We start from the raw sequence: 24,753 nt of genomic DNA on the forward strand, positions 1-24,753 counted from the left end.
TTTGTTCTTATTTTCCCCACTTGAAGGGCTCAGGCAACGTGATCAAGGATGGATATAACTCTGTGACTTCTTTGACCTTTGTTGGTCATTTAATTGGTTGTCACAATAGCAGTCACAATAGCAGGTTATAAACCTGAAAGGGTATGAAAGGAAATGTTTCAACATCAACATAAATACATAGGCTATAATAATACCATAAATTATAGTTAACATTAATACATTTAGCCTATATTATCAGTTCATTCAAATAAACAATTACCAAATGCATTTTCATTAAGAACATTCATTCAGCATTTACCAATACATTTGACATTTTGTATTATTCTTATTATATATATATATCCTATATATATATTTATTTATATATTTATTTATATATTTATCCATTTATTTATTATTTATTTATATATATATACCACATATAACCTTTAATATATATATATATATATATATACAACATACCACATATAACCTATATTATATATATAGTATTTACTTATTTATTTATTACACCAATCAACATTGTTCTTTAAACTTAACCATGTCATGAATTGTTTGATTCAAAATGTTCAAACAATATATTCAAAAACTGTTGTAATGCCAGACATTACAGGCCTACAGAAACACCATTTCCCAGGGTGCACTGGGGCCGCATGTCAAACATAGCATGCTGAGCAGAGCTAACATGCTACAAACATTTCATGTTGAGCAGAGCTAACATGCTACAAACATTTCATGTTGAGCAGAGCTAACATGCTAACACAAGCAAAGCACATGAACAGAGCTAACATGCTAACACAAGCCAAGAACATGAACAGAGCAAGCAGAGCACATATCATAAAGCAAGCAGGGCACATGCACATTTAAGCAAGCAGGGAAGGTAAAAGTGAACATACCATTGGGTCATCACGTTCCTGGTTTGATTGCAGCTTAACTCATTGAGCACAATGAGCTGACTCAATGACTGAATCATGGACTGAATGAGCTGGGGTTTTAATGCAAGTCCTCTGGGCTGCCCCCATATATGCCAGATGGTAAACCAGTCAAGCCCTCCCATGCTGCCCACATAGATGCCTGATGTAAATTATTCTCTTTTTACCCTTAAAGTTCATTTAATTTCTGGTTTACCTTGAAAATAGTTGCAAGGAGTGCATTTGATCATTTAGGGGACATTTAAATTGTACCATTTGTTTTGGATAAATAATATATGTAATTTTGAGTCAATAAAATACATTTGGCTCTCTTTTCTCCTAAAGAGTTCGACACTCTTATTATCATTTGAATTTAGCAACTGTCAACAGTGAAAGTCAAAATCAAGAATCAAATCACTGTTATTTCTTCTTTGCATGGACATTCATTTTTTAAATGAACACTCCCTTTCAAAGTCAGGGCGGCTTTGAATGCAGGAGATGTACTATGGTATAAATATGGTATAGGGCCTACTATGGTATAAATAAATGTGTCATTGTGGCACCTTTGGCTGCAAGGGGTATTACTAATACATTTCACATCTGTCACATCTGTGTGTTTTCTGAGCTAGGTAGCTGACAGGACATTTTTCATCAGTCTGCATCATTGATTTGGGTATATGGAGATAAATGTATTATATTTTCATCAGTCTACAACATTGGTCTTGTGTATTGTTTGGTGAATTTATTGTATATTTGCACATTCTCTGTGTACTTCACTTACAGTACTCTAATCACTGAGAAGTAGAATAGCTAAATGTGTTTTAGGTTAAGCACAGCAGTGTGTAACTGGTTCAAACAGAATTAAGTCATATGCAACGTGTGTTTCATATGGTAACAAAATGTAGTTTTTATAAATTAGTGTATAGTTTTGACAAGAGTGTTTAATTTAGCAAAGGATCTGAGGTGTTCTGATAATTGTGTGTAGCGTTTTGAAACACTGGGCCCTGTTTTCAAAATCGTGCTTAAGCAATCGAAAAAAAAACGGTATTGTGTGTTTTTCATTATATCATAATATGTATATATTGCTTAAGCACGATTTTGAAAACAGGGCCCAGTGTTTCAAAACACTACGCATAAAGACGATTATGTCTCAGTCTTCTCATAACAAAAATATTAGATTTTTGGGTCTTTTCCTGCCTTTGGTCCGCTTTGCATTCACATCTCAAATGAACCGCAGCAGGGTTCACTTGCAAGAGTGAATGAGCTTTCACACCACCCCAAACCAACCGGACTATACGAGGAAATTAACCAGGGTTCGATTAAAGCTTATTATAGTTTATCACAGTATCATGAGCATGTCTTCGTCAGTGGACACTGGACATGGGTATGGATGTCTCCAGGTGCTGCTGCGTTAAAGTGCACATCTTCAATAGCTATCTGTACTATTTAAAAGCACAGTGCAGGACACACTCAAAGGTTATCGCACCTCAGAGATGGCAGTGGACATGTATGACAGGACAAAGGCCATATGTAATGGCCTTGGGATTGAGGAACATACTACCAGCCAAAGGAGGAAGCAGAAAAGGATGGACGAGTATATAGTTGAGTCATCTTGTGGCACAAGCTCAGACCTCAGCTCAGGAGATCAGCTGAGATAGAGACTGTTCTATCCAGTCCTCGGCAGAATGCTGCAAGAGCTCGAGAGCAGGTTCTCATGAGTTGGAGAACAACTTATGACAGGCATACAGGCATGTTATCCAGCATCAGACCAGTTTCTCTCAGTGGAATTGCTGCAACCCCTCGCCACACATTACAATATCCAACTACTGCCAGAGAAGATCACAGTTGCAAAGTGTGTCCTGGCCAGGACAGGCAGAGATGCAGTCCCTACTATCCAAAGTGTCTTTTCCCTCCTGGATGATAATAATAATAATAATGCATTTTATTTATAAGGCGCCTTTCAGGACACTAAAAAAAATTCTACAAATCGGTGAATGAAATAATTATAGGATCAAATTAAAACTACTACTTACTAAAAATGGATGTTTAAAAGTACTAAAAACCAACAGAAAATATCAAACGCTAACAAACATTCAGCACAGACAATGGGGATACTGCCATCAAATATTTTTTTTTAAATGTAAAAAATATGTTTTTATTTTTTTTAAGCCCCGGGGCTAGGAGAAAAACAACCGGGGCTAAAGCCCCGGAAGCCCAGGGCTAACAACGCCACAGGTCACTGCGTAGTACAGTAGTTTGGATTACTACATTACTACTTTTTTTTAAGAAGACAAACTGTCAAATAGTTGGTATTACAACTTAGTGTCAAACGAAACTCAGGAATAATGCTGCATAATAAACATGTATAAATAACATTATACATCTTTGCACTACAGAACGGGTGTGCGTCAGTATTCAAACATAACATGCATACATTAACCATGAAACATTTCTGAAGGATACTTGTGAGGTTGAACAGTCTCTTTAAAAGATGACTCATTCACAGTCCTTCAGTCATAGTCAAGGAGGTAAGCTGGAGGCTGTCTCTGCTGCCTGACTGGATATTTGGGCGGCGGCGGTGCTGGTTCAGCATCTTCATTGTCGTCTGGATCAGGATCCATGTCTGGGTCTAGATGTGGCAGCGGACGTCGCTGTGCCTTGAGATGGATCTTTTTGAAGAATGAACTGTTCCTCGTTGTGGCATAGCCATGCCGTCCAGCAGTCACCGTGGAGCCTTTCACGCTTGTGACTGTGAGTGGTTATTTTCTGTAGGGTGGTGTGAGTTTGTTCTACCTCGGCTGACGACAGAGCACAGTGTCACCTGGCACAATGTTGGATTGTGTAGCATGTCGTCGGTTGTCAGAACGAGCTTTCATTTTAGACTTCGCCTCAGTGTCTCTCTTGTGCACCTCGCTGTCAGTAGGAATGGTGATACGACAGGCGGATGGTGTCTTGGTGTTCATTGGTCTCTGGAACATCAGTTCTGCTGGTGATCTTCCTGTCGTGCAGTGGGGTGTAGATCTGTACTCACGGAGGAAGATGTTCAACTGCTGCTTCCATGGCAGACCTCGCATCGGGGCTATCCGGATGATCTTGCCAAGAGTACGCATAAATCTTTCAGCGGTGGCGTTAGCCTGCGGCCACAAAGGTGTTATTTTCCTGTGATGGAATCCCATGTAACTGGCAAACTGGGAAAACTGTGAGCCGTTAAACGGAGGTCCATTGTCTGTCCGGACGACTCGGGGTATCCCAAACAGGGAGAAGACACTGTCCATGCTGGGTATCACCACATTGGCGGATGTAGAACGGATGATGTTCACTACAGGGTAGCGTGTGTAGTCGTCTACGATCACCAGCAGGTATTCTCCGGACGGGAGGGGACCATAGAAATCTGCACTCAGAATGCCACAGTGCTTCTGGTAGCTCTGACATCTTGAGTGGTTCCGTTCTTGTGATTGGAGTTGTAGCCTGACACGCTAGGCAGTTCCGACTGAGGGCTTCAGCCTGTTGATCAATGTTGGGAAACCACACCTTCTCTCGGAGGAGGGCTTTGGTCTTTGCAATGCCTTGATGGCTTTCATGTGCAAGTTCCAGGACTCTCTGCTGTAGGGACAGGGGCATGACGATCCTGCTTCCCCGGAGTATAATGTCCTCGCTCGCTGAGAGTGTGAGTTCCGTGCTGACACGTCTATACTGCAGTAGTGCATGAGCATTTGGCGTTTTATCTGTCACTCTGTGCCACGTGTCGTTCTTAATGTGGGCACTGACTTGTTGTGGCGTGTTGTCCTTTAATGTCTCTGTTTTTATCTCTTCCAGCGTCATCGCCTTGGGTGTGGTGAACAGAGATATGAAGCTGACATATTCCTCTGCAACTTTCGAGGCTCTTGTGTTCGTGGATGTTTGTATGGGGATCGGATGGCGTGACATGTAATCCGCTGGATTATCCGCTCCCTTTTTGTATACGATTCAAAAGTCATAGGGCTGGAGCCTGAGTCCCGATCTCTCTATCCGGGCAGGTGGCTTGGACCTTGGGTTGTTCCAAATCATTTCTAGCGGCTTGTGATCAGTCACTAGGGTAAATGGATGTCCGTAGAGATATAGATGGAAATGCTCACAACTCCACACAATCGCTAGACCTTCTCGTTCTGTCTGTGAGTATCTCCTCTCAACGTCAGTGAGCACGTGGCTGGCATACGCTATGACGCGTTTCTCTCCCTCTTTTCCTTGAGAGAGGATGGCACCCAAACCAAACGGGCTGGCGTCCACGACCAGTTCAGTGTCCTTTTTCGGGTCAAAGTATGACATGGTGGTGTTGCTTGTGAGACTCTCCTTGAGAGTTTGTAGTGCTTTTGACTGTTCTTTACCCCAGCGCCAGGGCACTTCTTTCTTTGTTAGCTCTCTGAGGGGTGCAGTGATGGAAGAGAAATCCTGTATAAATCTTGAACAGTAATTTGCCATTCCAAGGAGGCTCCTGATCTCCGCAGGGTTCCTTGGGTTCAGCGGCCTGATGTATCGCTGTCAATTTCCGGGGGTCTGCTGAGATGCCGTCTGCGGAAAAAATAAAACCTGAGTGGTTCTTTGTTGTACTCACACTTATCACGGTTGAGTCAGTGTGAGACCACATTCCTTCAGTCTGGCGAACACTGCTGTCAGAGCGTCGTCATGGGCCTTCTCGGTTGCACCATATACTATGATGTCATCGCTGAGATTTTTGACACTAGGGATGCCATGCGGGGATTGACATATGGCGTTCTGAAAAACCTCAGCAGCAGATGAGATACCAAAACTCAGTCTCTTGTATCTTCTCAGACCCAGGTGTGTGGTGAAGGTAGTGATATACCGACTGTCAGGATGTAACTCTAGCTGATGGTATCCTTTGTTGAGGTCCAGTTTTGAGAAGAATCTCGCACCGTTGAGCTCATGGATCACGTCGTCCATTGTGGGTGTGAGATGACGTTCTCTCTGTACTGCCACGTTTGCTTGCCGCATGTCGACACAAATCCTGACCTTATCAGGATCCTTAGGCTTCGGAGGGGTCACAATGGGCGACACCCAGGGTGTTGGTCCGGTCACCTGTTCGATGATGTCGTCATCCTCCAGCCTTTTTTATTCTTCCTCAACCTTCTGTCGAACGTGAAAAGGCACTCTCCTGTGTGGTTGACACGTTGGCTGTATGTCAGGGTTTATGTGTAACTTCACCTGAAAATCCTTTAGTTTTCCAATGCCGGTGAACAGCTCTGGGTAGCTGTCAATCAGTTAATCTGCCACGCTGCGGGTGGCGAGGTTGACACTGTTAATTATTTTAATAAGCCCAAGCTTACTAGCTGTGTCATAACTCAGGAGCGAATGTCCATTTCCTTTCAACACGTAGAATGTTCACTTATTATGTAACCTACTCTCCAGAGTCAATCAGTACTTGCACTTTAATGCCATTGAGCTTGACATGCTTTTGAGGGTGTTTAGTGCAGGCTTCACCATTTACAGCAAACACATATTGGTCGTCTTCACTGCTGGACGAATCTCCGTGTGTGCAGCAAGATGTAGTGACTTGATTCACTTTTCTTGTGTGTTTCCATTTTCCATATGTGGTGTCTTTATCCTCACTTCGACCTGATTTCTCCTCTTGACTTTTTGCTGATTTATTTATATTCATACGACATACCTTGGCATAGTGATTTTGTTTTCCACATATGTTGCACTCTTTTACTTTGGCTGGGCAATCTCCATTGTGAGGATATCTTCCTCCACAATTCATGCATTGTCTGCTGTTGTTCCTATTTTCCTTGTAATCAGCTGTCTGTGGCCTTTGCCTGTGTTCCAGCGCGTTGACAGCAGCTGTTGCTCCTTGCTCAATGCCCACAGCCTGCTGTTCTGATAACTCCAGTGTTCTCCCAAAGTTCAACAAAGCTTCTAATGTAATTTCGGGTTCTCTCAGCGCCCTCCTGCGGACTCTCGAGGAACTGCAGCTCTGAATGAGCTGTGCTTTGATCTCGCAATCTGTATCGGCAAATTCACAGTCTTTGGCAAGCATACGGAGCCGAGTGTGGTAAGTATCCATATTTTCACCAGCCTGCTGCATAGCTTTTCTGAACTTATAAACAAGGAACTGCGTGTTTTTCTTTGGGGAGAAATATCCATTTAGCTTCGTCTTTGTAGCATTATAATCATCATCAGTCCCGGCGAGTGTGTCATATATCTCATGCACTCGTTCTCCAGATAAATAAAACAGTAAAGCCCTTTTCCTGCCATCATTCACAATTTTCATTGCTACTAGGAAATTGTCATATCTTTGAATCCACTTACTCCATCTTGTTCCCAATGAACTCGGGTCAGTCTCCGTGTCGAACGGCAGAATAGCTGCTTGGGTTCCCATGAGGATGGAGTTAATCTCCTCTTCTTGCATCCAGCACCGCATTAACGTTAGCTTTGTTGACGTTAGTTAGCTTTGTTTAGCTAAGCACACACATCGGACCGGCAAACTTCGTGGTTTTTTCTTCTTTCTTCCAGAAAGTTTGACACGTCCTTCACATAGCGTATAGCCTATGTATCCAGTTATATCCTCGTCGCCACTGATGTTTGTGGTGCAACAATAATGAAGAGATGGTTGTTTTGTATCAGAGCGTTTACTCAGTGTAGTTCCAGGTCACATTACACAACACAACTGCTAACCGTCAAACCCTCTCGCCACCTAGGCTACTGCCTGTGACATGATGACGTCACTGCGTAGTACAGTAGTTTGGATTACTACACTCCCCACTGCGCAACATTTGACACCACTGTTTAAGATGTCAACATGTCCCCGACTCTCGGGCAAATGAGCCCCCTCCAAAATGCATAGCCTAATGCTGGACTCAGATGGATGGGAGCTGGTGGAAACACCCGACCTGGTCTCCCCACCACCTGTTCAGCTACACCCCACTCACACGTAAGCTCCATTTCAACAGGCCGCTCCACCGATACCGACCTGTTAAAAAAAAACAGCACACCAAAATCAATATGAGAGCTATGCTCATTGCACTCAGGATAGCCAACAGGAACACAAAAACGTCCACATGTTCCTGGTACCACCACCGAGCCCATCTCCCTTCCTGGCATCACCAGACCAGGAGACAGCAAATCATGAACATCCAGAGCAGGATGCACTGCCTCAGGCATGTCACCACCCTCCCTGGAACACAGCAACACATCAGTCACAAAAGCATTTAGATTACCATTCAAAATGGTGTCACAAAAAATAACATGGACAGGATCTAAAATGGTGGCACACACATTAACAATGGCAGGATCCAAAATGGTGTCACTTAAAGTAACATTGACAGGATCCAAAATGGTGTCACTCAAAGTAACATTGACAGGATCCAAAACGGTGACACTCACATCAATAATGTTCAGGATCCAAAATGGTGCCACAAAAATGTGCACTGTCATGAGCAACAATGGTGTCACACACAGTAACATATCAACTTTGTTATGAAACAAAATGGCGGCACACACATCAACAATGTCATGTTCCAAAATGGTGGCACACACATCAGCGTTGTCATGGACAAAAATGGTGTCAGAAAAAATGTGCATCATGAGCCATAATGGTGCCACACATTAGGATTGGTTGCACAGGTTGCTGCTGTACAGGTTGCTGCTGTACAGGACACAGGTAACTAAAATACCCAGTGCCTGTTAGAGTGTCAGTGTGGTCATGTGAGTCAATACCAGAGCCACTAACTGACTTACTGGGATCATCACTGACGACAAGTGAGTCATCACAAACATAAGAGCTACTGTAGGAAGGCTGGTAGCATAATTCTGGTTCTGTAGCATCATTATTCAAAATGACGTCACCCGAAGCATCATTAGCACCATTAGCATCCTCCTCATTCTCATCCTCCAACTCGTCTGTGGCCATAGCCTGTGTTACCACACAGGCTGGGAAGACCTTGAGGTACTGCTTCACCAGATCATCTCCTGCCACTTGAGTATCTGGCATGCATGTCACCTCCGGTTTCACCAGTACTCGTCCTCCAGCCAAGTCATTTCCCAAGAGCAACGTTACCCCCTCCATAAATAATAATAATGCATTTTATTTATAAGGCGCCTTTCAAGGCACTCAAGGTCGCCGTACAACAATTTAAAAACAGTTAAATTCACAATCACAATCCATTCAAATATAAAATCAGACAAAAAATAAAATCAGACATATGCCTGCCTAAACAGGTGGGTTTTGAGGTGGGTTTTAAATGGGATGATGGAGTCAATGTTCCTGATGTCGGGGGGAGGGAGTTCCAGAGGCGGGGGGCAGAGCAGCTGAAGGCTATTGACCCCATGGTGGACAGACGGGCTGGGGGGACGGTCAGGTTGATGGAGGAGGCAGACCTGAGGGACCGGGTGGGAATGTTGATGTGAAGGAGGTCGGACAGGTATGGAGGGGCGAGGTTGTGGATGGCCTTGAATGTATGGAGGAGGATCTTGTAGTCTATGCAGTGTTTAATGGGAAGCCAGTGTAGTTGGCATAGGACGGGGGTGATGTGACTGATGACAGGGGTTCTGGTGATTATACGGGCTGCAGCGTTCTGGACCAGTTGGAGCTTATGGAAGAGTTTGTGGGGGAGACCAAAGAGAAGGGAGTTGCAATAATCCAAGCAGGAAGTGACGAGGGAGTGGACCAGAATTGCGGCGCTGTTGGGAGTGAGTGAAGGACGGAGGCGGTTGATGTTGCGAAGGTGGAAGTAGGCAGACCGGATGATGTTATTGATGTGGGAATGGAATGATAGGGGTACTGTCAGCCGCCACTCAAATACTGGGCCTGATACTAGGGCACAATCAAGCAAAACATCATGCAGGGGTACATTCCTAAAGCTCCACTTACAACACCTGCATTACTCAAACTACGCTGTGCCATCTCATGGTTAAATGCAGCCACTTCAATAGCTTCCTGGGCTACTTCATGTGCTTCTTGGGCCTTTGCAGCTAGCACCATTTCTTCCCATTCCTTCATAGGCAACAATGATATGTCAAGATGCATGACAACCCACAAACCACCAAGCAACTGAATTTGCAAGCTTGAATCACACTTTACTATAGAATAATGAGCAGCTATTTGCGCTAACTCATCCTTTGTACATTTCTTTACCTTCGCCACTGTTGGCTCCGCAACAAAATCATCCATGTCCAACGCCATACTTACTACTCACAGTAATTGACAACAAGGAGATAATTAATTAACTGTGCACCACTCAAACGGTGTAGCACAAAATATAGTCCAATATCCTCAACATAAGCAACTTACCCACGGTTCCTACGACCTGGGGTCCAAACTCCAATTTTCCCTGTATCCACAAAAGTTTGCACGCAATTAAATCACAGTAATTTAAGACACACGGCATAATATGTTAGCACACAATTAAACCACCCACAGTAATTTAAGACACACAGCATAACATATACTGGATCAACAGTTAAGCTCAATAACTACTAAATGCATACAGATCATATACTAGAGCAGGGGTCGGCAATTAGGTTTGGCCGCGGGCCAATTTTCCCCCAAGCCATTGTATGGCGGGCCAGTACCAAAAACAATGGCTAATTTAATATAATGATAGTGAATTTTTTTTAACTCTGTCAAAATAAACGAGCTGCATAGGTGGCATAATAAACTGTAAACGACATACATGTTTGCACTGAACATTATACCTTTGTCTTTTTTCTATTATAAAGTGCCTCTCGGGTGCAGAACACATGAACAGATCAGTAGGATGGGCATTTGATTTTCATGCAGCACCGCGGCGGGTGCTGAATGAATGAATGAATGAAAACTTTATTTAACAGATTGCACAACAGAACACAACTCACCATAATGCAGCCCTGCCCTGGCCTTATTGTTTCTGTTTCCTCCAAAATCCCTGCTAATGTTTGAAACATGTCAAATGTCCACGTTGAATGCAGCTACTTTATCTTCTGCCAACTTGAACACAGTTGTCATTCTTCATTGCCTTGTTTGCTAGCGTGTCGCAACATGTTATGCAGAGAGGACGTCAACACGTGAGAGTCACCTGTTGCGATAAACCCGTATTTTAAGTATGACTCCTGGTTTTGTTTATGTGTCTTGGAGGTCGTATTTTCCTCTTCTGGCTCCTCAGTTGGTATTTCCCCTTTGGTTTCCATTGGTTAACTTATCCATCGCGACTCAGAGACACGAGGCTCTGACTCTCTGATGACAGCAGCTGGCGCAAAACAGAAAGTGAAACCAGCGCGCGCAATTTCTATTGGTTCTCCGAGTCCACGTGAGCATTTCTAGCATTTCAATTGGCTATAGTTACAGACATAGATAGACATTGACTTACTGAACTGGTGTTTCCCATTTCAGCACCACGCGCTGTCCACTTCACTTTGAGCAAGCCTATATACACGGTACATTGCACCTCACTGCCTATACCTGTTATTCACTCTCAACATGGATAAAACATAAATTATGCATATAATACAAATAATATGATGAAAATAAAATAAATATCATATTCTCAAAATAAACTGATGGGCCAGAAATGATTGCTAGCGGGCCAATTTCGGCCTGCGGGCCGCCTATTGCCGACCCCTGTACTAGAGAATCACAGCAGACACAGCTACTGGACACTAGCTATAGATCTCTGCTGAAATAAACCATGCATACAGATCATATACTAGAGAATCACAGCAGACACTGCTACCGGACACTAGCTATAGATCTCTGCTGAGATGAACCACACACAAGACCAACCTTGTGGAGTCATTTATATATATATATATATATATATATATATATATATATATATATATATATATATATATATATATATATATATATATATATATATATATATAGACATTTATCCCAAAATACTGGAACAAATGCTCTTCAGTAACACAAACAAAGTGAGGCAAAACCTCTTGTGTTATATTCAACAAACAAATTCAAACAGGTGCTCCTTATAATCTTATATGACTCACAAATAGCTTCTAACATCTACACTGCAGTCAATTAAGGACTGCTAGGCCACCACATGTCTATTCTAACAAAAATACTTACATCAGGTCCTAACAAGCTAATTATATTTTCTGGCCCCCTAACCTACCTATAATGAAAGCTAATGCACTGTAGACCTAGCTTTCTTCAACCACACCTGCTACCAGCCAAAGATCATATCGACCATACACCCATCAAGTACTGTATATGGCACTAATCCTTTCAATGACCGCCCCAGGGTTAAGTGGTACACAGGAAGCTAACAGCCAGAAAACAATGAAATTACCTACTTGTGGTGTCCACTAAATTAATATTTTAAAGCATACAAGTAGTGAGATCAAATTATAAATTAAGACCATACTCACCTGTTTGAAGACCGGCTAGAACTGACCCATGTTACTAGCACATGGAAAACCGAACTGAAGCTCCCATGTTAACAGCACATGGAAGACTGGACTGAAGCATCTATGTTAACAACCACATGGAAGACCGGACTCGAGCCCCCATGTTAACAACCACATGGAAGACCGGACTTGAGCCCCCATGTTACATTCCTAAATTGACTTGCCCTAGGCCTGAACAGTCAGGAAAATATGGCGCGTTAGGCCTTGAATGTAAAATGGTGGACATAGGAAAATGGACAAGTGTTATCAAAAATAACTATATTTATTGGATAACCACTCCAAAGGGACAAAAGAATGGGGAGCTGGGTGCTCCAGACTCCATAGGTTCAGGATACAAATAAAGTAAAGCACATGGTCAAAAATAGGATAAAGCAAAAATGGACAAGCAGGAAAACATGGTCAACATGGTGGAAAGCACAAAGTGAGGTCTTCAGGTTGGACTCTGGAGAACTGTGACGAGCGACAGCTGCGAGAGAAAAAGCACTTGAGAACTGCTGCCGACTGCACTCTGGCCTCCTTACATAGGGCATGGTGCCTCAATCACCACACCTGTGACAATTAGAAGAAGCGGCCATTTTAGTGACAAGGAAAACAGAAAGAAACAGTGTGTCAATCACAACCACCAATTAGTGACACACTTCAACCACAATGTGAATATGCACCACAGACAGTAAGTATCCCTCCACCATGTGAAAGTAATACGTAACAGTCATCAAGATAAATGTGTTGTACTTGGAGGATAATGTATTTCTGAAAATGATTCAGATTTCACTTAAAGGGTAAAGCAAATTCTGAGAATTGTTTCTAAACACATGTTAGAAAATTGTTGCTGAATTAGTACTGAATTGTGGAGTTAGACCAATTAACAGTTTTTCACCATTTCTATGGTCAAGAACTTTTGGGGGCGGGCCGGAAATCATGGCACGATGACACATTAGAGCCACCCTTAGCATAACCCCTCCCAGAACATGGTTCTCCCACAGTTGGTACTAGGTAGTAGCTCAAATGTGTAGCATAGCAAAGCTAATGGTAACCATTTGATGTATGTATGTGTGGCATTTTGTTTATAATTCTTTTAAACAATTTTTATGTTTTTTTTTAATGTTTTTTAACTTGTTGTTATGATTGTTTGGTTTGAGGGAACAAGATACCGTGATTTGTTTGGAGAAATATGGAGAAGTACATGTTCAAAAAAAACTTTTCATTCATTCATTCATTCATCATTCATTCATTCATTCATTCATTCATTCATTCATTCATTCATTCATTCATTCATTCATTCATTCATTCATTCATTCAATGGAAAATGCTAACAAGATTAGTGCCATACTCTGGAAGGTCTAGTTAAATAATAACACAGATTTGAGTGGTCTAACCGAGTTCAGTCAATTGTCAAGCTGTCTAACCAAGTGGGGTACATTTGATATATTTGGTAGTTCATAGCAAAACGTTTTAGTGATTGAATGTAAAAAATGTAATGGCACTTGAGCTGAAAGGGAGGTGTCAATCAAGTGTGATCTGACCACACCCCCACAATAATAGTTATTAACATTTCAACTAGTGATGCACGATATATCGGCCGCCGATATAATATCGGCCGATATGGCCGTTTTTTTACACATCGGTATCGGTCCGATATCAAGATAGGGCCAATATAAAAAAAAAAAAAAAAAAAAAAAACATTTTTTTTAATGTTTTTTTTTTTTATTTATTTTTTTTTCTTCTTTTTACATGTTTTGGCCTTAAAAAGTTTCAAAATATCAGTCATTTCTGAAAATAAGTTACAAAAGTAAAAAAAATTATGCGTTTTGGAAAATAGCTATTTATTTGATTATCATAAAAAAGTGTTTTCTATACAGAGATATCGACATCGGTAAATATCGGTATCGGCCAGAACAGCAATATTAATATCGGTTATCGGTATCGGCCACAATTTTCACATCGGTGCATCACTAATTTCAACCATTCAAATTTGGCTGGGTGATTAATAAAACATTTTCCAGTGGTGTGACAAACTCAGAACACATTCACTTTCACTCACGGGTGTAAAAAGTACCCAGAAATTATACTTAAGTGAAAGTATGGGTACTGTCTCAAAATATGACTCAAGTAAAAGTCGAAGTATCTGGCTAAAAACACACTTGAGTAAAAGTTATAAAAAAAAAGTCCTACTTTTAAATGTACTTAAGTACTAAAAATGTAAAGTCATTTATTTTTTAAAGGGATAGACCAGGGGTCTCAAACTCATTCCATCGTGGGCCAAGTTTTCATTTTAACTACACATTGCACCAGGTGAGTTAGTTGAAGAGGTGAGCCAATTAGTGAAATCATCAGCTGGTGTTTAGGCAAGGCTGGAATGAAACCAAGCATACACTCGGCCCACAATGGAATGTGTTCTGCGATAGACAATGCTGAAATGAAAGAACAGAGGACACTTTTTTGCATTAAAATTATGCACTTCTCAATTGAAGGTAAACTAACATGGACAGCATTCACATCACAGCATGAATAATATCACTATTAAAGACCGAATACTGTAGTATCCTGAATAATATGACAATATTAAAAACAGAATGGTGTATCCTGAATAATATCACAATATTAACCACAGCATACTGGATTATCCTGAATAATATCACAATATTAAAGGCAGAATACTGGAGTACCCTGAATAATATCACAATATTAAAGGCAGAATACTGGAGTACCCTGAATAATATCACAATATTAAAGACAGAATACTGGAGTACACTGAATAATATCACAATATTAACGACAGAATACTGGAGTACCCTGAATAATATCACAATATTAAAGACAGAATACTGGAGTACCCTGAATAATATCACAATATTAAAGACAGAATACTGGAGTACCCTGAATAATATCACAATATTAAAGACAGAATACTGGAGTACACTGAATAATATCACAATATTAACCACAGCATAATGCAGATTTTGTACTCCAAGTGAATGTCGTTTAAGGCACTGGCCAAAACATTGAACGTATGGGAGCCCTTCAGTCTTCTGCAGGCAAGTGCAACAGAACACCTTTCAAAGCTTTCAGTGTCGATCCAGTGAGCGCCGGTTACCCCAATGAAACTTCTTCGTCGGGCTGTCCAGCAATCTGTTGTTGTCGCGATCCATTCAACTTCGCTCATAGCAGCAGTGACTTTCTCTTTCATGGTTTGAGCAGCTTTGTTGATCTTCAAGCGGCCAGTGGGCCTCGTAATGACGTTAGTGCTTGGTCGCAAACCATTTATCAGGTTTTTGAATGATGGCAACTCAACAACACTATAAGGTTGGAGTCCTTGAACTATGTATCTTTTATGTAGATAGAGCCATGGATGCTCGTCTTGTCCATCCACGCCGTCGCCGACCGTTTCGTCCTCTTCATCACTCATTGTGGCCATCTTCTATGGCTTGTCACTCTGACTGTCTATTCTTCTGATAACAGCTAATCAAAGATCCCCGCTTTCTAGTGTTGCACAAGGACCAATCAGCATGGGTATGGGCGGGTTCATTTTACATTGATGGGGATTTGATTGGCTGTTTACCTGCGGTCGCAGGATTAATAATGTTAAAGTTAGTTTGGCGAGATAAACAATTCAAATATACTAATTAAAATGGTTGGACTTTGTACTTTGTACTTTGTAGGTCTGCATTTTAAATGTAAGGAGTAAAAAGTATGTTTTTTTTCTCTGAAATGTAATGGAGTAAAAGTACAAAGTATACAAACCTAATAATACTCGAGTAAAGTACAAATCCCCCAAAACAGTACTTAAGTATTGTAACGAAGTACAATTACTCAAGTACTTTACACCCCTTTCACTTTACCTCAATTTTATGTAGATTAGGCTTCAAAGCACATAACACATCCGTCAATCTAACATATTGTAGCCCACTCTTCCAGAGGACATTTCTGAAGCCTTACGATAGATCTTTTCAAGTTATTGAAGGAGATGACACCTTAATTCCTCTCACCCTCACTTTGTCATATATGTGTGTGTGTGTGTGTGTGTGTGTGTGTGTGTGTGTGTGTGTGTGTGTGTGTGTGTGTGTGTGTGTGTGTGTGTGTGTGTGTGTGTGTGTGTGTGTGTGTGTGTGTGTGTGTGTGTGTGGTCCTATTTGTGTGTAGGTGTGTTGTGTGCAGTCCTGTGTGTGTGTGTGTGCATGCATGTGTTTCCATGTACATGTGTGTCTTTATGTAATACTTTATAATGAGCGCCATGTACACTAAAACACAAACAAAAATGTGGAATACCCCCCCCCCGCCCCCCCCAAGCCTTTTTCACTCAGCTATGATAATAATGCCATTTGCCACATTTAGTATAAGGCAGGCTAAAACTCAGACAATAATTTTTGATTGTACCAGCAGGTATCACGCTAGTTTACTGGTTTAGGTTAGCTAAAGTTATTGATAAAGCTGTGGTTCTGTAAAAAAGCATGGCCGCTAATGTTTTTTTTAACCTCTTGGTCAACCCCTTGCTGACCCCCCCTTGGGGTAATTCAGGCGCCATAGCAGCATGGGGGAGGGGAGGTACAGGCATCGGCAATAGTAGAAGACATAAATCTAGGCAATACAATTATAGAAAAGATAAAAACAAGCAGTGTAAACAATATAATTAACTCTGCATATAGGAATAATGAGAAAGAAAACAGTGTAATCAGAGGATGTAATCAAGGATAATGTGGATGATGCTGTTCGAGGTGATGATTTAGGGAGAGGCAGCGAAAGGCATCGCTAGATGACTACACAATCACAAACACACACTGATGAAGGCCGGATGGCTGAAAACGTTTTGTGTCCTTTGAAAATAAAAAACAACGATATTCAGAGTGCGGTCCCTACCTCCCTTTTTTTGCATAATTAATATTGGACTACGCACCTGTCTGAGCGCAGTGGTTACCCTTTTCTACCATAATTACACAATCACAAACACAATTTTTCCCATAAAACGCTCTCTGAATGTCCCTCTACAAAGTGTCCCAAGTATGAGTGAGTGCAGGCATGTGCACACATAGAGCCCAAGGGGTGCTTGAGCACCTGCCTTTTTGAGCCTCATAAAAAAGTGCGCTTTTTGAAGATTTAAATTTTTTTTTACCGTTACGCATATAGACTGCCCTTCCAACTGAAAAATGTCAGGATAGAATCAAAATATTAGGTAAAGAGAGAGAGATGCCCCATATTCCATTGCAGTTTGCACAGCCTCCTCAGCGTGCCTCTCCGCGGACCTATATATTTTATGCATATATGCTATAGCGTGGGTGGTGATGATGATGATGATGATGATGATAGAAACCGCTGTGGCGCATATAGTTGAATGCTGGTATTACACTCATTGAGGGACACGAATAAGTCAAGTCTGATGGGGGCATCTCAAATACAAATCGGGATTGGAATAAAAAATGCATTTATATTAAACAATACAGAATAAACAGCACTTCTTGGGGTCTGTAGGGTAAAGCACTTATTCCCTCCCCCCTGAACATTTATGGAGATGTATGGGCCTTTTAAGTCAGTGATAAAAGTGTCTTTCAAGGATAAGTGAGCTCCTGCACTGATTATTATAGTTCAATATTCAATATTTGATCACCAAAATCCCCCAAAAAGCATAAAAAGGGGGCCCCCTCGACCGAAAAGGGTCCTTAAAAATCGGGCTTGCGCGCTACACGCGATTGGTTAAAACACACACAGCTATAGTGCCCTTTTCAGCCTTTGAGCACCTGCCCAGTGGCGGCCGGTGGGTCCTTCGCCACTAGGGGCGCTATACCAAACATCTTGCAAAATGTAAAAAGGTAAAAAAAGCCCAACACAAACACGCACAGCTCTCTCTCTCTCTCTCTCTCTCTCTCTCGCTCTCTCTCTCTCTCTCTCTCAGATGATGTCAGATCCATTCAATAATAAACACATTTGTAAAGCTCGTTATTTTAAACAAGTTACCATTCATTGTCTGAGTGTCCCACATGCGGCGAAATTAGAGAGAGAGAGAGAGAGAGCGAGAGAGAGAGAGAGAGAGAGAGCGAGAGAGAGAGCATTTTAGTAAAGTTACATTTTCAACAAGATTGCTGCTATTTAAACACTTCATGGAAACGGGGTAACGTTAACCTTATGTCGACTGTAGTATTGTATGACCTCGACATAACGTTTAAACGTTAACGTTACTCCGTTTCCATGAAGTAATTATAAAAGTGGCCAGCTAAGATAACGGAGCTAACAGCTAGCAGTAGCTACGTTATGCGGCATCAGTAGACAACGTATCATGTATTAAACTAGAGTTAAGATCGCTAATCTACCTTGTTGTTGGCTTGTTGATAAAGTATATCCACTCCATGGCATTGTCCATCCAGCCTGTGTTGATGTCCATCCATTGTTGTCCCTCCGCATCCATATAGCTTGTTGTTAGCCAACAAGCTGTGTGAGTAAAGAGCTGTGTCTTTGTCCATTTCCGCCTCGAACAGCCTGCAAACTACCTGGCGTTCTATCGCCATGCTCTAAGACAAACTCTAACCTTAACCAACTTTGAAAGAGTGCCTAAGCTTAACAGTCTAAAGAACTTGCAGTCACGGTACGCTCGTCTAAGACAAACAGCTGCCTGCATCATTCTCACAACAACACAACTATCTCCACCGACCAACCTAGGAATAACCTAGAAATTGGATTCGGCCAATCAGAGATCATCTCTGTGAAATTCTGCTACGGAAAAAAATACTGGCGTCGGCCAATCAGAGAGCGTCTCCGCGAAATGCGGCTACAGATATTCTTGACGCTACTGGCTAGACCGCTTCAAATCGCGCCCGGATTCCAACATAATAGTCATATTTCAACGCACAACGCGTTATGCACTGATTGGCTGTGACGGATACAGCGATCAAACTGTGACGCGCACTCAGAGCGCTATCGCGTATAGCCCGGGCCGAGAAATACAAAAAAAAAAAAAAAAAAAAAAAAAACGTGATGTCACTTCCTGCTTTGGAAAACGAGTGTTTTTTAATTGCGATAATAACGTTATATTGTGCATTGGAAACACAAACATACTTAAAATGAGTAAATATTATAAATTTTAAACATGTTTATATTATTTATAGGGCTATAAAACTAAAAACTAAAAACTTATTTTTCTTGTTCTGTCATATAACCAGGGTAGGGACTGAGGGGGGGCGGCGCCCGAGCGCCCCTAGTGGCGAGCCGCCACTGCACCTGCCCCTCTAAAGTCCTGTGCACGTCCCTGAGTGAGTGAGTGAGTGAGTGAGTGAGTGAGTGAGTGAGTGAGTGAGTGAGTGAGTGAGTGAGTGAGTGAGTGAGTGAGTGAGTGAGTGAGTGAGTGAGTGAGTGAGTGAGTGAGTGAGTGAGTGACCACAATTTGCCATGCAGTCGGTTGCCCAAGGTGTCAGTCCTTCACCCTGTGGGGAGTGCCCTTTTCGACTCGCCCATTAAATTATGTGATTTTTTGCAGATAAGGTACAGTAGCATAAAATGCCTGGTACCCACGGAGTCCCCAAGGTGTCCTCTTTCCAATTATCCCTCTATCTTCGTTCCAGGTACGACCTCTGAAACATGCCATATCTAACTAGCGAGATTCCTCTCTCCCTTTAACCCTTTCTCCTCCACCCCCTGCCGTGTTTAACGGCTGCCAACATCCAATTCTACAGCTAGCGTGAGGATAGAGCTATCACTGGAAAGAAGACACCTTGGGGATTTTGTGGATCTTTTAGTGTAGAAGAATGTACGGTGCCTTCTATCACTGGGATATCCTTTACAAGTATCAACGACCACCAGGTTTTGATTTGATTTGATTTGATTTGATTTGATTTGATTTGATTTGATTTGATTTGATTAGGGATCCCCATTAGCTGGTGCGATAGCAACCAGCTAGTCTTCCTGGGGTCCACACACAAAAAAAACATACAAAAACAATCACTATTGCAAAAACAAAATTATTAAAAGTCAGTACACACAATGCATAATGAAACTACTGTAACAATTAAGATAACTAAAATTACATTAGTGTAAAACAAAAACAAAAAATTACTTTACAGTGTTAAAAACTATTTAAAAACAATTTAAGATTATTTAAAAAAAAATGTATCTACTGTAAATGCAGTAGAGGTTCCGAGGCAGGCCATTCCAAAGAGTTAATGCTCTAAAAATAAAAGATCTCCTCAAAGCGCTGGTTCTAGGACCTGGCCATTCAAGCTACCCACTACTGGAACCCCTAGTGTAATGCTTGTGCACAGTATTACTAAAAACAATCTGATTATGTATAAAAACAGGAGTTTTACTGCTCATGACAAACTTGAACAGCACAAGTATATTAAAAGACAATCTATTTTCAACGTTAAGCCAAGAGAGGCGGGCATGCATACGGCTCACATTAGAATAGTGAGCAGCCCAGTACCAACCGTGCTGCCCTGTTCTGGACCACCTGGAGCTTCCTGAGGTCACCACTGGCAGCAGATGACCACATCGCAGAGCAATAGTCAAGATGACATAAAACTAAACTTTGCACTATCTGACATAAAAGGGGACGGGCAACAAAAGAAGCACATTTCCTGGAAATACCAATTGCTCTTCCATCTCTTTACTCCGAGCGGGTGGTGTTGTTGTTGTTATTGTTGTTGTTGGCTGACTAAAAGCCTCGCCGAGGATGCATAATGTAAGAACGCTGATGACTGACTACACCTGTATAATCGTACATGTGTATAATTGCACTTTACAACTGTCATTAAACGTGCAGCATGTAGGCCTACGTATAGATTGTGCTGCTAATCCACTAGCCGTTTTATGCTATTGGTTTATCCGCATAATGTGGCTTATTCCACCTTATTTGTATGCAGTCGAGTGTACATGGTCCTCACTCCAAGATGACATACATGAGTAGTATTTCATTAGGTTATCATTAGGTTTAATTAAAGTATATCTTTTATAAATTAGGCCATGCCGCCAAATCAAGAGCAGATTTCTTAAATATACACGTGATCTTCACCAGGGGGCACTTAGCCAAAAAAAGCTGTGTTGATTTATTATGCACATAATCTCACACATATCCCATACCTCGCACATATCCATTTAGTTTGACAGTTATCGAGAGTCCATGAGTTTGAATACGTCCCTCAGTGATGTCATCTTGTGTTGTGTTACAGTAACTACAGCTCAATTGAATAATTTTCATCTCCATCATTTTATTGAGCTCTAATGAGTAGATCACAAATATTGGATCACCGGAGGACATTATTTCTAAGTCATTAACTCTTATTAACAAACTAAATGAATGTGTGCAAAAATCTTTTGGGGATATGTGTGAGAATATGTGCACCATACGTCGGCGTTGTATTTCAGCGAAGTGGCTCCTATAACCAACATGCTGTGTGTGACACGTGGCCTAGCGGCTGGCTAACTCTCACCGGTGTGGTTCGGAACGAAGAACCGAATCAGCCCCCTGATGCCTCGACGACACCGGCATCGCAGCGCTAATTAGACGAGACATCTCCATTGACAACCGTGGAAAACAGAATTACTGAAGAGGGATCAGGCCCCTTGATGACCCCACGGCCCAGGGGCAGTGTGCAGACGAGCAAACACACACAGCGGGTCAGTTTAGTATTCACACCGCACGCCGGCCGAGGAACCAGAGTTCTCATCAATATTAACGCCTGGATAGATCGGATGGTGCCGTTTTTTTTAGTTTTTTTTACTCAATGAAAATGTCATGTGTATTGTGTAATTATGATTCTTTATTCAAATGAGACGTGGAGGTAGAGCTCGGGTTGATTTGTAGCCTTGGCAACTGCATGCTGTAGCTGGATTGTGGAGCTGTTATATGTCCGTTCAATCAGATAGATGAGGAGATGCTGCCTGATATGATTCCAGGGCATTGTCCTTTCAAGCCCGCAAAAACAGCCAGCCTGCTTATACATTTATTCATTTTCTACACCACTAATTTTTTAATTGAATAAGCACCCCTCCCCCAGCCTCTCCTCTTCTACCCCCTCACCCCTGCCCCGCCCCTCATCCTTTTGCCTCACACCAGGTTTGATGGTTTATTGGCTTATTTGTTTATTTATTTGTTAATTTACTTTCACCCCCCCCCCCCCCCCCCCCATTCCAATTTTAGCTGACATTTCTCCTTGTGATGGTGGAGGATGACCTTTGAAAAAAGAACACTTCCTGCCAGCGATGTGAGAGAGGTCTCAGTTGCTGTGCTAAGAACACCCTGCAATCATGCTCCTCTCCTCTCCTCTCCTCTCCTCTCCTCTCCTCTCCTCTCCTCTCCTCTCCTCTCCTCTCCTCTCCTCTCCTCTCCTCTCCTCTCCTCTCCTCTCCTCTCCTCTCCTCTCCTCTCCTTTATTCTATTTTGTCTGGTGTGTAGGAGAGGACATGAAAAGGTGACATGAGAGGATTGTGAAACACCCGCATTCCACCACCAAAAATGAGTCCTTGTTCCAGGGTCTCTGTCCTCCTCATCTCTGCTTCATCCTCAATGCCTTGTCATCTTCTTCTTCTTTCTCCTCCACACCCTGTGGCTCAATAGACCAGACATGAGGTTAAGAGTCAGAGCCAGATCTTTATCTATATTATGTTCATGTATGGCAGCATACATCTGAGAGTGCAAGTTCAATGCTAGTTCTAGATTGATTTTAAAGGGTCCATGCTCTGCATCACTTCTCACTATCTCTCTCTCTCAGCTCTCTCTCTCTCTCTCTCTCTCTCTCTCTCTCTCTCTCTCTCTCTCTCTCTCTCTCCCTCTATCCCTCTCTCTACCTACACACTCTTAAAACATGGCCCGTTAAAACACAAGACAGGCTCCCAGGGCCAGATGCTTGTGCTTTCCCACAACTGCACAAAACACATGTCTGTTAAATGGAACATGGGGCAGGGGCTCCTACCATTGGCCCCCACAGCTATGTGGTGTACCTCATCTAATGAGGCTCCTGTATCTTGTTCCTTTTTTGGGGGGTTTTCCAACATTTCTGTAATTTATTCAGTCAGTGAGATGGCCCTCTGGGAATGCTAGTTTAAATTGTTTCTTTCTGGAGGAGGTGAATATTCTCACTGTATCATTATATAGTCTCAAACATTACTGCTGCTCTTGACTGAGTCTGGAACCTCTGTGCCAAGAGGGAGTATTGGATTTATAGAACTCAACGTAATATAGACACCTTCCATACTGTTAAATCTTTTCAGACTTTAAAAAAATTAAATAAAAAAATGCATTTCAGTTGGTATGTGTTTTGGACACACAGTTTTTAATGCATATGTATATATGTACAGTACGTGTGTGTGTGCACGCGCGTGTGTATATGTGTGACGCGCGCGTGTGTATACACGTGTGTGTGCATGTGCGTGTTCATGCATACCTGTGTGACTGAACGTCGGGCTGTGTGAAACCTCCCCCATGTCTCTTGATAACCCACAGACACAATGCAACTCCTCCTCCCCTTCTATCACAGGAAATGAGAAAGGTTGGAACATCCTTAACTGCTTGTTGCCATGGAAATGAGCCTTATCACTGAGCACTGCTTGTTAGAGGACTTTCTAAGGGAGCCGAGGAGGAAAAGCCAGCCAAATAGTTGAGGCAACATCTGCAAACAGTGCCTATTCACATCACAAATGTCTGTGTGCATAAGCAGCTGATAAAAAGGTGTGTGCCTGCTCGTGAAGCCACCCAGCGATGGCCATATTGAGTCTGGGCCAATAGGTATCTCTGGGAAAAGGATGGAAATGTGAAAAGTTATGAAAAGGATGATTGTAGAAATGTACGAATAAATGTTGTATTTGAATGATAATTGTGTACTGGATATATGCTGCTAGTGCGTTTCTGCACGCCGAGGCACTGCGCCTTTGTGATTCCATTTAATGCTTCCGGGTAAATGGATTAGTGCTTACTGCTTAGGGATACTGGATAGAGATATTGGATAAAGGGGGCCCCGAATTGATACTGTATATTTGCAATAAATCCAATGTTGTAAGTGGAATGCTAGTGTGTTAAGTAGACGTGTCAGTATAGACGTAGAGTCCATGGACATATGGAGAATACGGCACTTTGGCAAAATGAAACAAAATTAATTATTCATGGTACATTTTGTGCTCATATTTTGTCCTAATTCTGTTAACTCGGCGAAGGCACATGCTAATCAAGCGATAGACGGCGTTCAGTGATGCACTTCCCAATAAAAAAAAACGCGGCGTCAGCGCTATCGGAAAGATCTCGGATCGCTGGATATAAACAGTACGGAAGCCGTGTCTGCTGTTCATATCTAAAGCGGCTCCTGGGCTGTGGTCAAAACACTTAGAAGTCTCTGGCCACTTGGTATTGAGTTTAGTGGCTTTCAAGGCTTGAGGGTTTCCTTAAATCAATTGAATTTGTTGACTCGGAAACAGTCAACTTTCTTTTATTGAGTTGGCTGAGCCCTAGGGCACCCTGCATCTCTTCTCATTT

Source organism: Notolepis coatsorum, assembly GCF_963971535.1.
Source record: "Notolepis coatsorum genome assembly, chromosome: 20".
Classification (NCBI taxonomy): domain Eukaryota; kingdom Metazoa; phylum Chordata; class Actinopteri; order Aulopiformes; family Paralepididae; genus Notolepis; species Notolepis coatsorum.